The following is a 13,845-nucleotide window of genomic DNA, read 5'->3' on the forward strand; positions in this document are numbered from 1 at the left end:
TGAGTAATATGTATAATGATTTTCTCAGCGACTTTCTCAGCTAAGTCAGAAGAACAAAATGGTAAACTGGAATTATCTGAAAACAATAAATCTAAAATTAAATTAAAAACACGGGGGTCTTAGGACTTTTTTTAAAGTAGGCAAATAATAATAGCGCTTTCTCTGCTACTAGTATTGAAATTTACATAAGACTATATCAATTAGTCATATCCTCCCTCCGTCTTTTCACCTCTACATTATTGTATCTCTCTTAAAACGAGTTGGTAAAGCCTATTGACAATGGTCTTTCCACTGTATTTGTACAATTCAGCTGGAAGTTGGTCCATTCCGGGAGTCTTTAGGTTTTTGAGACGCTTTATTGCCGCTACGTATTCTTCAAAGGTTGGTGGGTCATCTAGTTGATGACAGACCGGAAGCTCTGAGAGAATATTTATATAGGACAGATTAGCACTGAGCGCAGAGGGGTTCAAAACATCGTTAAAATGTTCTGCCCATCGCTTCAATATGGCATTTTTATCCGTAACTCGGTTTTGTCTGTCTTTTGAGTACATTGGCGCAGTTTTCTTGACCCGAGGACCGAAAATGGCCTGTATACCCTCGAAGAACTTCCCAGTCTGGTGAGTGTCAGCGCAGTGTTGTAGTCTGGCGTATTGTAGCACCTGCAATAGAGTCTTTAAGACCAAGTTCGGCCTGGCCAGCCACATTCGAGATTCGAATAGGCGTAATCCATAATTGCTGAGGTGCCGTCATCGAAACCGATGAGGAGGACTACATATATATATATATTTATTGTATCTCTTTGGCATTTACCTGTTTCCATGTTACAGAGAGTAGAGGTATTACAAATCTGAATCGTTTTGGACGATATTAATCTTAATCCATGGCTAGGCACGAAAGAAGAGTACATGCTTCTTGTGTCGTTAGAGAAAGAATAGGTTGTAACTGAAAAGAAAACAATAGCTAAGGTCTTTCTCTGCGAAGGTACTCTCTTTTACTATGAGGAATAGTATAGCGTGGTATAGCAAAAGGGAGTACCTTCGCACAGCTTTGTATGGAATGACCTATTGCGATTAAGTACTCAAAAACGGCTTAACCGATCATGTTCGCTATACTCGTAGTTTTCATTTCAAGTCTTTATTATCAGCTTTCCGAGTCCGGTCCGGACACATCCCTACAAACATGTTTCTGTGCATGATGGGTGTTAAATCGTCACCACTGCGTGTAAACTGTCAGAAGACTGATGACTTGTTTCATGTGTTGTTGGAATGCGTCCGGAATTCGGACTTGAGAAAAAGATTTTTTGGTAGTCTGGGCTTCATGCACAATGGACAGATCAATTGTTGGTTGGCAGAGCCTATATCGGACAAAGCAATCAGTGTTTACCACTTTATTGACCTCTCGCTTGAGTAGGGAACTATGTAAGCACCCATGAGGCTGACATGTTCACCTAGAGTGTTCCAGCCTCAATAAAAACCAGAAAAAAAAGTATTATTTCCAAGCCGTTATAATGTCAACCTTTTGATTTCGGTTCGTTCGTAAAACCGTTATTATTGACCCAATTTGTAGGAGAACATTTATATAAAGTTCTTGTCAGATTAACCGGTTAGAACAATAAAAACCGGTTTTTTCCTTTATCGGTGTTACGCGACACACAACCGGGCTGGTCGGCCGTCTCTTTCGTTCGTCGAATAAATCGGTTTATTTAGGTTTTGAGGGGGGGTCCCCAAGGGTTAAGTATTAAAATTTGAAAAGTTCTCATAACAAATCTAATTAACCTAGTACATAATAAATCTCAACGTATCTAAACATACCTGGAGTCATAGATGTCCCACGAGATTCGATAGTCAGCTTCTTTTGAGTGTTCGATGGGATGTTTTTCATTATCTTATTGACGACGACGTCGGCCCATTTAGATGGGCAAAACTGGAGTTGATGTTCAAGGGTTGAATTTCCTGAAAACCAAAAAGTGGCCCACTGACTATCAGTCCGCTGGACGATATCGGCATGTCAGTTAGAACAAAATTTTTACAGTTCCGAACAACTGACAGGCCGATATCGTCAGGCGGACTGATAGTCAGTGGGCCCCTTTAGACTTCTAATATACTTAGTTCTATCACGGTGTTTTTAGGGTTCCGTACCTCAAAAGAAAAAAAATGGAACCCTAATAGGATTACTTTGTTGTCTGTCTGTCCGTCCGTTCGTCCGTTCGTCCATACCTGTCTGTCATGACCCTTTTTCTGAGTTTTAATGTTTAAATTAATATAATAATGCATGCTGTGATTGCCTTTAAGAGGGGGGGGGGGGGATCAATAAAAAATGTGTCCTTTTAGTATGTTAATCTTCTTTAACACCTACTGTAATTCATATTGTATGGTTGTTTTTTCCCTAAAATTTATAAAATAGAAACAAACATTAGGTACAGTCACCACACGGGATTGTTATGCCATTTAGGGTTTTTTCTAAATTGGAAATTCTATAGCGTAAGTATTGAACAACCAATCCCCACCACCACACCCCACCCCACCAATCAACCAATTATCTAGGACCCTAAATGGCGCAACAAGCGCGGAGCGTGATGGTACCTTACGTAATGATTTGGTTTTTGGGGTTCCGTACCCAAAGGGTAAAAACGGGACCCTATTACTAAGACTTCGCTGTTTGTCCGTCTGTCACCAGGCTACCTCATGAACCGTGATAGCTAGACAGTTTGAAATTTAATGCCGCTATAACAACAAAGTACTAAAAACAGAATAAAATAAATATTTAAGTGGGGCTCCCATACAACAAACGTGATTTTTTTGCCGTTTTTTGCGTAGTGGTACGGAGCCCTTCGTGCGCGAGTCCGACTCGCACTTGGCCGGGTTTTTTAAATAAAAATGAAGATTAAAATTATAAACCTTTGCACTTAACTAAACAGACAAACTAATAATAAAATCGCCACCTTAAAAATTATAACCTCAAATACAAACCCGTGGTTCCCATTGCTATTTCAAAATTTTCCTATCTCTCCTATACAAGATTTGTAATATCTACTCAATGCAATAAAAATAAGGTTGTTTTCACAATGACGTGGTTTTTGCCGATTTTTCACTCCACACCGCATCTTTTTCACAATTTGCGAGTAATGGTTCGGAATGATGGTTATGCGCCCGCTCTGGGTTTCAAAAGTGATTTTTCATTTATCTTACTCACGCCAGGGGTGCGAAACTTCTCGCTTCGGGCAAACTCGGCTCCGTTCAGCTCATCAGCATTGCTCCGAGCAATTATTAGGGTAGGCACAACTTGTCGTCCCTTTGCGTGCACGACCACAGATAAGATAATGACTTGAATTTTGACAACCCTAAATAGTCGAAAGGAATAGTGCCATATATTAGAAAGGGACTCCATGATTGAACTGGAGGGCGCTGGCGCCCCAGCCTGTCCCGCAGGCTGCTGGCAGGTAGGTATGAGAGATTTAGACTTTTACTGTTTTAACAAAAATATGCAACAAATCAAATTATTTTTATGAAATATTTTGAAAACAAAACAATAAAATTGTGCACACTACATTAAAAATAATATACAGAATTTGAGAAATACTTTAAAAAAAACCGGCCAAGTGCGAGTCGGACTCGCGCACGAAGGGTTCCGTACCATTACGGAAAAAAACAGCAAAAAAGTCACGTTTGTTGTATGGGAGCCCCATTTAAATATTTATATTATTCTGTTTTTAGTATTTGTTGTTATAGCGGCAACAGAAATACATCATCTGTGAAAATTTCAACTGTCTAGCTATTACGGTTCATGGGAAACAGCCTGGTGACAGACAGACAGACGGACAGACGGACAGCGGAGTCTTAGTAATAGGGTCCCGTTTTTACCCTTTGGGTACGGAACCCTAAAAAAGTAAGTTTATAATTAAAAAAATATTAATATGAGTTTTTTTTTGTGTGTTGAAAAACGTCATATGAAACGAGTGCGTTGGTCATTACACACACATCACCGTGTACTATAAAAGGCCGCTAACCTGTAGCTTCAGTCGATCCACCGTTAAAAGATACTACTTTTCTATTTAGTGGACCTGAAATGAATAGAAAATTATGTATAAGCACAGATAAAGTATTATTCATACTTACTGGGAAGTTACAAATAACGACCATGTGAGTGTTATGTTGTACGTTTGAGACTGATAGACAGAAAGACTGACATAATTATGTTATAGGCTTTTGTTTAATATGATTTCTGACACAATGATTGTATTGTTTAAGAATAAAATAAATGAATGAAATGAAATTGAACTTGCAATCTACCTCTAACTAACTATGTAACTATGTTTGTTGTACGGGTCAAATCTTGCAAGATAAATTTGACAAGATAAATTTGAGCTGAAAATTTGCATACATGTGTAATAATAATATGTAAGTCGGGTGACAATGCAATATTATGGTACCATCGAGCTGATCTGATGATGGAGACAGGAGATGGCCATAGGAATTCTGTGATAAAACAACGAAACTTAATTGTGTTTGGGGTTTTTAGAATTGTCCCGATGAGTATTAGGTAGCATGTAAGACGCAGCGTTAATGAAGTGTTTTTAATTTTTTTAAGATTATCTCGCGAAGTCTATATAGTAGGTTACTAATTCCACTAATTTGGGCTTGTAGCACCTTTATGAATAATGTCATATTATGTCTTTTTCCCAATATTTGTTAAATATTATTGTTTTATTTAATAACTCTTCATATGTATAGGTAAGCAGATAAGTGCGAACGAATTTAAACCTTTTGTATTAAACAATGGATTTAAATTCGTACGCACTGATCAGTGCTTACGCTACGTCTTACGTAAGCGAACAACTCGCGAACAAGAAGCGAAGCGGCGCGGCGGACCCACGGCGTTCGCGTTCGCAACGAGATCGCCTACGAAGGACACTTCTATAGGTATCAAAGGATCGATTCACCCCGCTCCGCGCCGCGCCGCGCCGTTTCGCGTTCGCGTGTCGTTCGCCTACGTATACGTATACGTAGTACGCTGTGTTAGACATACAAAGGGAAATATATGCTTATCATATGCGTTACATACCTATACCTACTGATGCGCCGCCGACGTCGGAAAGTTTCCAAAATTTCCAAGTTTCCACATGAAAACATTTCGGACACCTTTCATATTTTTGTACGGGGATCGAAATTTTCCAATTCCAAAATGAAAGTTTCCTTTGTTTTCCTGAAATTTCCGAGAACTTTTTAGAAACTTTCCGCACCTTGCACATCTGTACCTACTTATAATTATACTTTACCTTATACTTTACTTTTACTTTACCTTTATTCGAAAACGGATTTTTGGAAATCTGTGTACCAGCGTGATATACCGTTGGTGCAGACACTAGTTGCTTCATATCTGAAAATTGAAATCGGCAATGTAATGTAAATGCGTGCAAGTTCTTGCTAGTCTACGCCTCACTACAGAAACGATTTTAGCTAATTTTAAACGTTTGACCAATCACTTTTTTAATATACTGCGTTTTTTTAGCATTAGAAAGAAGGCAAGCTATCTTGACGTACTTTTCGTCTTGTTCAACAGGTCACAAAAACTGTTTTTTTTTTCATCAGTCAGTAAAAAGAGCCAACTGATAGGAAGCGGTCATCGTCGCACATAGACATAAGCAGGTTTACTAATGTATTGCCAAAAATCGTTTCCCAAAGTATTACTTCCCAAACTATTTTACGCAAATTATCATTTGGCAAAATTTCATTTCGCAAATTTTCATAATCCAACCTAACCTAACCCAACCTTGTACGTGATTTTCATTTCCCAACTATGGGGTTGCGAAATGAAATGGTTGCGAAATAAAAACTTGCTAAAATTTCATTTGAGAAATGAAACTGAAGCCATAAGTTTGTTGGGAAGTGAAATTTGGCGAAAAATATTTTGGCTAAACGGCGGTATCCCACATAAGCAACATCTCAGGACCACTTAAACGTTGCCGACTCTTCAGAACCCTAAATACCCGCTTATTGAAGAATCCCATTTCGTAGCGCAAAGGAAATACCTCAGGAGGCAACTCATTCCACATTTTGCACGTTCTGGGAAGAAACGAGCGAGATGCCCGCTTATTCTTGGTGTGCCATGTATCTAACGCAGCGTACTACGAACTTACGAAGGCGAATGCGAGTGAGCGCGAAGCGTATAGGTAGGTATCAAAAAAAAATATTTACCCCGCTCCGCGCTGCGCCGCGCCGCTTCGCATTCGCGTGTTGTTCGCCTACGTAGTACGGTGAGTTACGCTTACGTGAGACGCAGCGTAAGAAGTGAGGATGAACTGTGATCACTTACCGCTGACACTTGTGTCAACAGACATATATTTGTTTTTCTTAACAGATAACACTGACGTCGCTGAAAGAAGAATAATGTATATTAATCTTCTGACTGCCATTCGTCATTCAAACCTACCCACAAAAATGTTCTTGGGCTGGATGAGGGTAAAATAGTACTTACATTATGATACAAGTGCGAAAAATAGGAAATTCTCAACGAGTGGCGATAAATTACAACACGCCCGAAGATGATTTTCCCAAAGAATCTAAATATTCAATTCAATTAGTTAATTGTTTCAGTGATTCACTTGGCGAAGAGTAACATTTTGCGAGTCCAATTTAATTTGAACGTTAAGTCGGAACCTTTAGGTTGAAATTGTATTACCACACCACCACGTAGGTCGATAAATAATAAATAAATAAATATTAGGGGACACCTTACACAGATCAACCTAGCCCCAAACTAAGCAAAGCTTGTACTATGGGTGCTAGGCGATGATATACATACTTATATACCTACATAGAAAACACCCATGCCTCAGGAACAAAATAAATATTTGTGTTCATCACACAAATAAATGCCCTTACCGGGAATCGAACCCAGGACCATCGGCTTCACGGGCAGGGCCACCAACCACTAGGCCAGACCGGTCGTCGAAATGCCAGGAAAAGTGTTAAGTATCAGTATCACGAACCTGCCGCCGCGTCTCGTAATGTGTTAAAATGTCGTCTTTTGGACACGCTTGATGTAATAGTTGCCATGGTGATGTTGGAGTTAATTTGCGTTCCTAAAAGATAAGATAAGGTATGTAAGGCGTTCCTAAAAGAGCGTATGTGGGGGACCCGGGCGGAAAACGTCCGTCTGGGCGTCCCAGATACCGCTGGAGCGACGAAGCCCTAAAAGACCTGTCTGCCCTCGGAATACCCAACTGGCGTGAAGCGGCGCAGAAGAGGACCCGGGTATGTCCTTAAACTACGTCCAAAAGGACCCGGGTATGTCCTTAAACTACGTCCAAAAGGACCCGGGTATGTCCTTAAACTACGTCCAAAAGAGAGGTATGGGCACTGTGAATGACATCTCGCTTTGTGTGGTAGGGCACAGGACAGCGGATGTCATTCCAGATCTGGAGCAGAGCCCAACTGGGGAGGTACCTCCACCTTACAGAAAACCGCAGCCAAATAACACTAGACCCTACTAATAGTGTTGTGTTCCTGCCGGTGAGTAAGGTTGCCAGAGCTCGAGGGAGAGGAGTGTTAGGGTCGGCAACGCGCATGTAACTCCTCTGGAGTTGCAGGCGTACATAGGCTATGGAGACTGCTTAACATCAGGCGGGCCGTATGCTTGTTTGCCACCGACGTAGTATTAAAAAAAAAGGGGCAGAGTGGCTCTCTTGTGGCAGAGGCCAAGATCCTTTTTGGGTCACTGAGCCAGTAAAGTAAAAGATAAGATTGACGGCGGTCAATGACCTGTGCGAGGGAGCGGTACAGCAATATTATTATGCGCGTGCAATAGAGATAAGAACAGGCGGGTCTATGTACGAAATTCCATGCGTACCTTTCTTGATATTATTAGTCTTACACTTGATTGAGAAAATCTAACAGAAATTAAGTGAAAAGATTTTATAAAACAATATTAGTTGTTCTATTTATTTTCGAGTAGGGGAACGAAATAAATAAATAAATACACACAGGTAGACGCACGGACGGACGGACGGACAGGCAGGCGAACATGACGAAACTATAATAAGGGTTCCGTTTTCGCCATTTTGGCAAAGGGAACTAAAAAATACGACACATTATTTCGGGAATCATAGCATATCTCTCGTATAAGAGTGCAAGATAATTTTAAAGAATAAACTGTTGTAAATTCAATATTTTTATTTCTTTCATATTCAAAACAAAACCGCACAAAAGTTACATTAAAGTGATTTCGTTAAATATTTCACTTTTTTCTCCCCGGCTAATAAAAGTGTAAACACTAAAAACCTCTGTGGCCAGTTGCAGCTGTTTGCATTTCATAAACTACTATGAAACTCTTTGTTTTACAAAATATGTGCATATTTCATGGCAATTATGTTAAACAAAAGCGTTCTTTTAAGTTTTTTTTAATACCACGTCGGTGGCAAACAAGTATACGGCCCGCCTGATGGTAAGCAGTCACCGTAGCCTATGGACGCCTGTAACACCAGAAATATTACATGCGCGTTGCCGATCGACACTTTATAAATCTGTACACTCCTTTTTTGAAGAACCCCATACTGTAGTACAGTCGCCATCAGATATATCTGAGCGGACAACGTGTTCACAATATCTGAACACGTACTCTAACGCCCTGACAATAGAGGCGTGTTCAGATATTGTGAGCGCCTCTGCCGCTCCGATATATCTGATGGCGACTGTACCCCAGGAAAACCTCGGCAGGGAGCTCATTCCACAGCCGAAGCGTCCGCGGGAGAAAATTCCTTTTAAACCGCACAGTATAGTCGGACTCGCGCACGAAGGGTTCCGTACCATTACGCAAAAAAACGGCAAAAAAATCACGTTTGTTGTATGGGAGCTCCACTTAAATATTTATTTTATTCTGTTTTTAGTATTTCTTGTTAAAGCGGCAACAAATAATCTGTGAAAATTTCAACTGTCTAGCTATCACTCATGAGATACAGCTTGGTGACAATGGTGACAGACGGAAGGACGGACGGACAACGGAGTCTTAGTAATAGGGTCCCGTTGCTACCCTTTGGGTACGGAACCCTTAACATTTACTTACCAACTTCATTGTATAGAGGTTTTTGGCAACTAGTTTCGGTTTCTTCCGGTGTAACTAGAACAAATAAAAAAGCATTATTTTAAGAAGAAAATACATTTTTTAATACAGTTGCTCAAAAAGTGCTACTTTTCGTGGCTGTTTAGCGTGCGGAAAGTTGGTTTTCGCGAACTAGTGCTTTTTACTTTTCCAATTTTTTTTAATTTTTACTTGTTCCAATTCATGACTACTTATTGATGAGTGTTAATATTAGTTTCCTTTAAACGTCGTAATCAACATAAAAACCTACTGTTAATGTAAGAATACGAAAAATATGCATATTTCATATTTTATTACTTACCTCTTCATCATTATAAGTATTATAACACGTTTATTTTTGAAAAACCGTTCTTAATAAGTTGTCTGAAATTACTCTGAATGGAACGGAACGCCTGTCAAAGAAGAGGCGTATTTTCTTACTGCAAGAATGTTTTAAGTTTCCAAAGGCAACATTCGATATTGTTTTTATAAATATACGATACACAAATAATCGTAAATTTAGGTAATAATAGTACAATGTTTTAATATTTACAATTGTTTCTGTTTTATAGAACATGCATTTGAAAAAAAAAACTTTTATTGAAGTGGGTTCAATAAAAATCTATTCTAGTCGAATAAAAGCAAGAAAAACACCTCTTCATAATGTCAATGTCAATAATTATCTCACAGAATTAATAATATAAAAGTTTCGAATTCCGTTCCTTACTTGTTGCTTTTCTTATTTTTTCGCAACTGTATTAAAAAACGTCGTTCGATACACGTGCGGAAATGTCATTCTTCACTCGTCCCGAGTCTCACCACTCGCCTACGGCTCGTGGCAAGATATCTCGGTACTCGTGAAGTAATGACATACTTTCCGCACTAGCATCGAAATGTACTATTTTTTTATTAAAGATTAAGCTTAAGATTAAGATTATGTAAAATTCTGTATTAATGTTATGTTTGTACTAAGTGTACTAACCCTAGATTTAAGTATTAGTATGTATGTAATGTATGTTGATAACACATTATGGACTTTTGTTCGAAATAAATTATTATTGATTGATTGATTGATAAGCTTTACAAATATTGGACGTAAGGTCCACTGTCGTTAATAACAACAAGATTTGCTTGACCAACTATAAGTAGGTACCTGATGTATTCCGCGATCTACGAGTGGTTGACTTCTTGATGAGAGCCCACGGTCGCACAAACATACGTCGTAACGCCACCACGCGCACTCGGGCTGACTTCTGCACTGTAAAATTTAATATCCATACTAATATTATAAATGCGAAAGTCTGTCTGCCTGTCTGTCTGTCTGTTACCTCTTCACGCTTAAACCGCTGAATCGATTTAGATGAAATTTGGCATAGAGATAGGTTGAGTCCCTGAGAAGGACATAGGATAGTTTTTATCCCGAAAATCATCCCTTAAGAAAGTAAAAAGCGGGGTGGAATTGAGATAATTAATGAAGTGCCTGCTAATTTGTGTGCCATAATATGCTCAAATTGAATTTGCTATGAGAATTTTTCCAGGCGCTATACTTACTATTTTTTTTTTAATGTGATATTCAGCAAACGAGCAGACGAGCCGCCTGATGGGAAGCAGTCATCGTCGCCCATGGACGTAAGCAACATCACAGGAGCCACTTAAGCATTGCCGACCTTACTTTAGCTGCTGTTACTAAGTCCACGCAGACGAAGTTGCGGGCAAAAGCTAGTATATTATTGATATATATGTTACGGGGTAATGTTAGAAGGTTAAAGGACCCAAGCGGTTGTTGTTTTACCCCACAAGTCATTCGGCATACGGCAAACGTGTCTCGCCCAGTCCCGCATCAGCTTGGCGGTGGTTTCAGTCACGTGAACTATTTGAATTTTGGGGCGTAGTACTGTTTCGGATGCGATGCGACAAACCTTCATTATTGTATACTAGCTTTTGCCCGCGACTTCGTCTGCGCGGACTTAGTAACATCAGTTAAAGTAAGTATAGCGCCTGGAAAAATTCTCATGGCAATCATTCAATTTGAGAATATTATGCACACAAATTAGCAGGCACTTCATAAATTATTTCAATTCCATCCCGCTTTTCACTTTCTTAAGGGATGATTTTCGGGATAAAAACTATCCTATTTCCTTCTCCGGGACTCAAGCTATCTCTATGCCAAATTTCATCTAAATCGGTTCAGCGTTTTAAGCGTGAAGAGGTAACACACAGACAGATAGACAGACTTTCGCATTTATAATATTAGTATGGATGTTACGGGTAACGTTAGAGGTTAACTAAACTCAAGTTTAGTGATACCTCTCTTTTGGACGTAAAGGACATACCCGGGTCCAATATTTAAGTTTGAGTTACCTTTCTTTTCATTTTTGTTGATAAAGTTGCAGGCGGATCCACTGCACGGATTCGATGTCATTGTTTCTTTTGATGGCATTTCATCTGAAATAAAATGATGTATGTAAATATGAAAAACAAACGCATGTTTTAAAATCGTCAAAAAAAGTCCACAAAAGTGTTTAATGTTAACAGCTGCTGATGATTAAGTAACATGAATCGAAGACTACTTACTACGCTCTCGTTTTAAAACGAAAAGCTTAAAAATTGTGACGTTTTCAACCAAAAGGTACCACATTGTCGCTCGTCGATAAGGTTGATTTCGAATTGAAGCTATATGGAAATAGCGCCTTATTGACAACCGACAATAAGTACCCTTTTGGTTGAAAATGGCACAATTACATGAAACTTGGCATGAACATTCAGGTAATAAAAATATCTAGGTATGTAGTATATAATTGTTTTGCATTGTATTTCCTCGGAAACGTTCGTATTTGTCATGCTACTTCAGTCAACCTCAGTACTTTTTGTACCGAGACTGACTGAAATAGCGATACCCGTTCGGACGTTTCCGTGAAGATACGATGGAAAATAATTATGCCCTACATCTGTATGTCTGATGGTTTCAGACGAAAAGAGTGCCTGGCGTCCGTTGGCTCGTTGGGTGGACGACATTCGGAAGACTGCGGGTCACTTCTGGATGAGATTGGCTCAGGACCGGGATAAGTGGCGTACTCGAAGAGAGGCCTATGCTCAGCAGTGGGCGATAAAAGGCTGATATGATAATAATAATGATGATGTATGTCTGGTAGTAGTTTTAGTTGCTAAAAATACGTGTCATTAAAATAAAATAGAGTGAGTAGTAATTTTGTAAACATTTATTAAAGCACAATGGAAAAATAAACAAAACGATACTATATAACCTCATAAGACCCAACATAGAAAGTTTTATAATTTTTAATTTGAACCCTGTTCTATAAGTAAATTGGAACGAATTTCGTTTGTTTTACAACGCGATGAAACAAAAGAAATGCTACTTTATTTGTTCCATGAAAGGATCAAGTTAGATTGCAATGAATATGTACATTTTAATGTACATTTTAGACTCACGAGGATAATGTAATGACAAAAAATGTCATACTAACCACTTATATGGTCCCCCGAAGAAACGGACGGACTGTAAGCGCTTGTTTCATCGTACTGCTGCGGGCAGGCTGGGCACCAGACACCCCTGTCGGCGAACAGCGATGGACAGCTTTGTGCTACGGAGCTCTCTAGGTGTTGGAAGGCTTGAGGCCTCTGCACAGTGCTATCACCGGATCGCTTGGATATTGACGATCGAACTGTGGAGTAGGATTGATGTTTAGCATAGCTAAGAGCTTTCCCTTGTTTTAGAGGTTGGATACGAGTAAAACTAAGTTGCTGATGGAAATTCAGATGGCAAAAGTTACTGTTGAAAGTGTTGAATACCGGGATGCACTTATCAGTGTATACCAAAGGTATATTTAGATGTCTGGCAGCTGTTCATTGAAGGTAGGTAACAGTCCTGCAGAAAAGTTTTAAGTCCTATACCTTTTTCCGCAAGCTAAAAGGTATGAGCAGTTGAACTGACTTAGATCTAAGGCAAGAAGTTGCTGATGATAGTTAATACCTAAATGATGGGAGCGATGGAATCAAAATTCTCAAAATATCTTACAGACTTAAAACTCTTTATTTACATACAAGATATATACAGTGGTACTACGTAAACGACTTAATAACTAGCTTAAATCTAAAATAGGCCCTTGAGGCATTGTAACGTTTGCGGCTGGCGGCATTTCCTCGCTGTATCGCAATGCTGATACGTTGTGCGAGGAAGCCGCCAGCTCTTCGGTCACCAGTTACGTCAACCAGACGCTTCGTGATTTCTGCAAACAACTTGTGCGCGCTGGGACCCCATGGACCTATAGTTTCAACTCCAAATTAATATTATAATCTTAAAAACTATAATAACTTTGGCAATACATCAGTTTTTTGCTGTGTCGCCTTATCTGGTGAAGGATTCGGCAGACGCCCACGGAATCGCCGAAAATCGCCGGTGTGGACCCTTCGGCCTGGAGTCCGCGCTCGCGATGGTTTCCAGCAGCGGCTGCGGCATGTGTACCACGAATGAGCACCCTTAAGAAGACCCTAGTGTACCATAGAATAACAACATTTTTTTAAAACAAGAGAATGTCTCACCAGCTGTTCCATAATCTATAGTATGTTGTACGATTTCGGATGAGCAGTAGTAGTTAGCATTTGAATACATAGACGAAGATCACATGGAACGATACTGGAACGGGTTTTGTTTCTTTCTGAAATAATTAATCACGACACCTTTCATTATAGCCAGAACCAGAAGTTTTGGTCTCAGGCTTGTAGGCACACTGATTTAGTACCTGTCCTATA

Source organism: Cydia strobilella, chromosome 7, assembly GCF_947568885.1.
Source record: "Cydia strobilella chromosome 7, ilCydStro3.1, whole genome shotgun sequence".
Taxonomy (NCBI): Eukaryota; Metazoa; Arthropoda; class Insecta; order Lepidoptera; family Tortricidae; genus Cydia; species Cydia strobilella.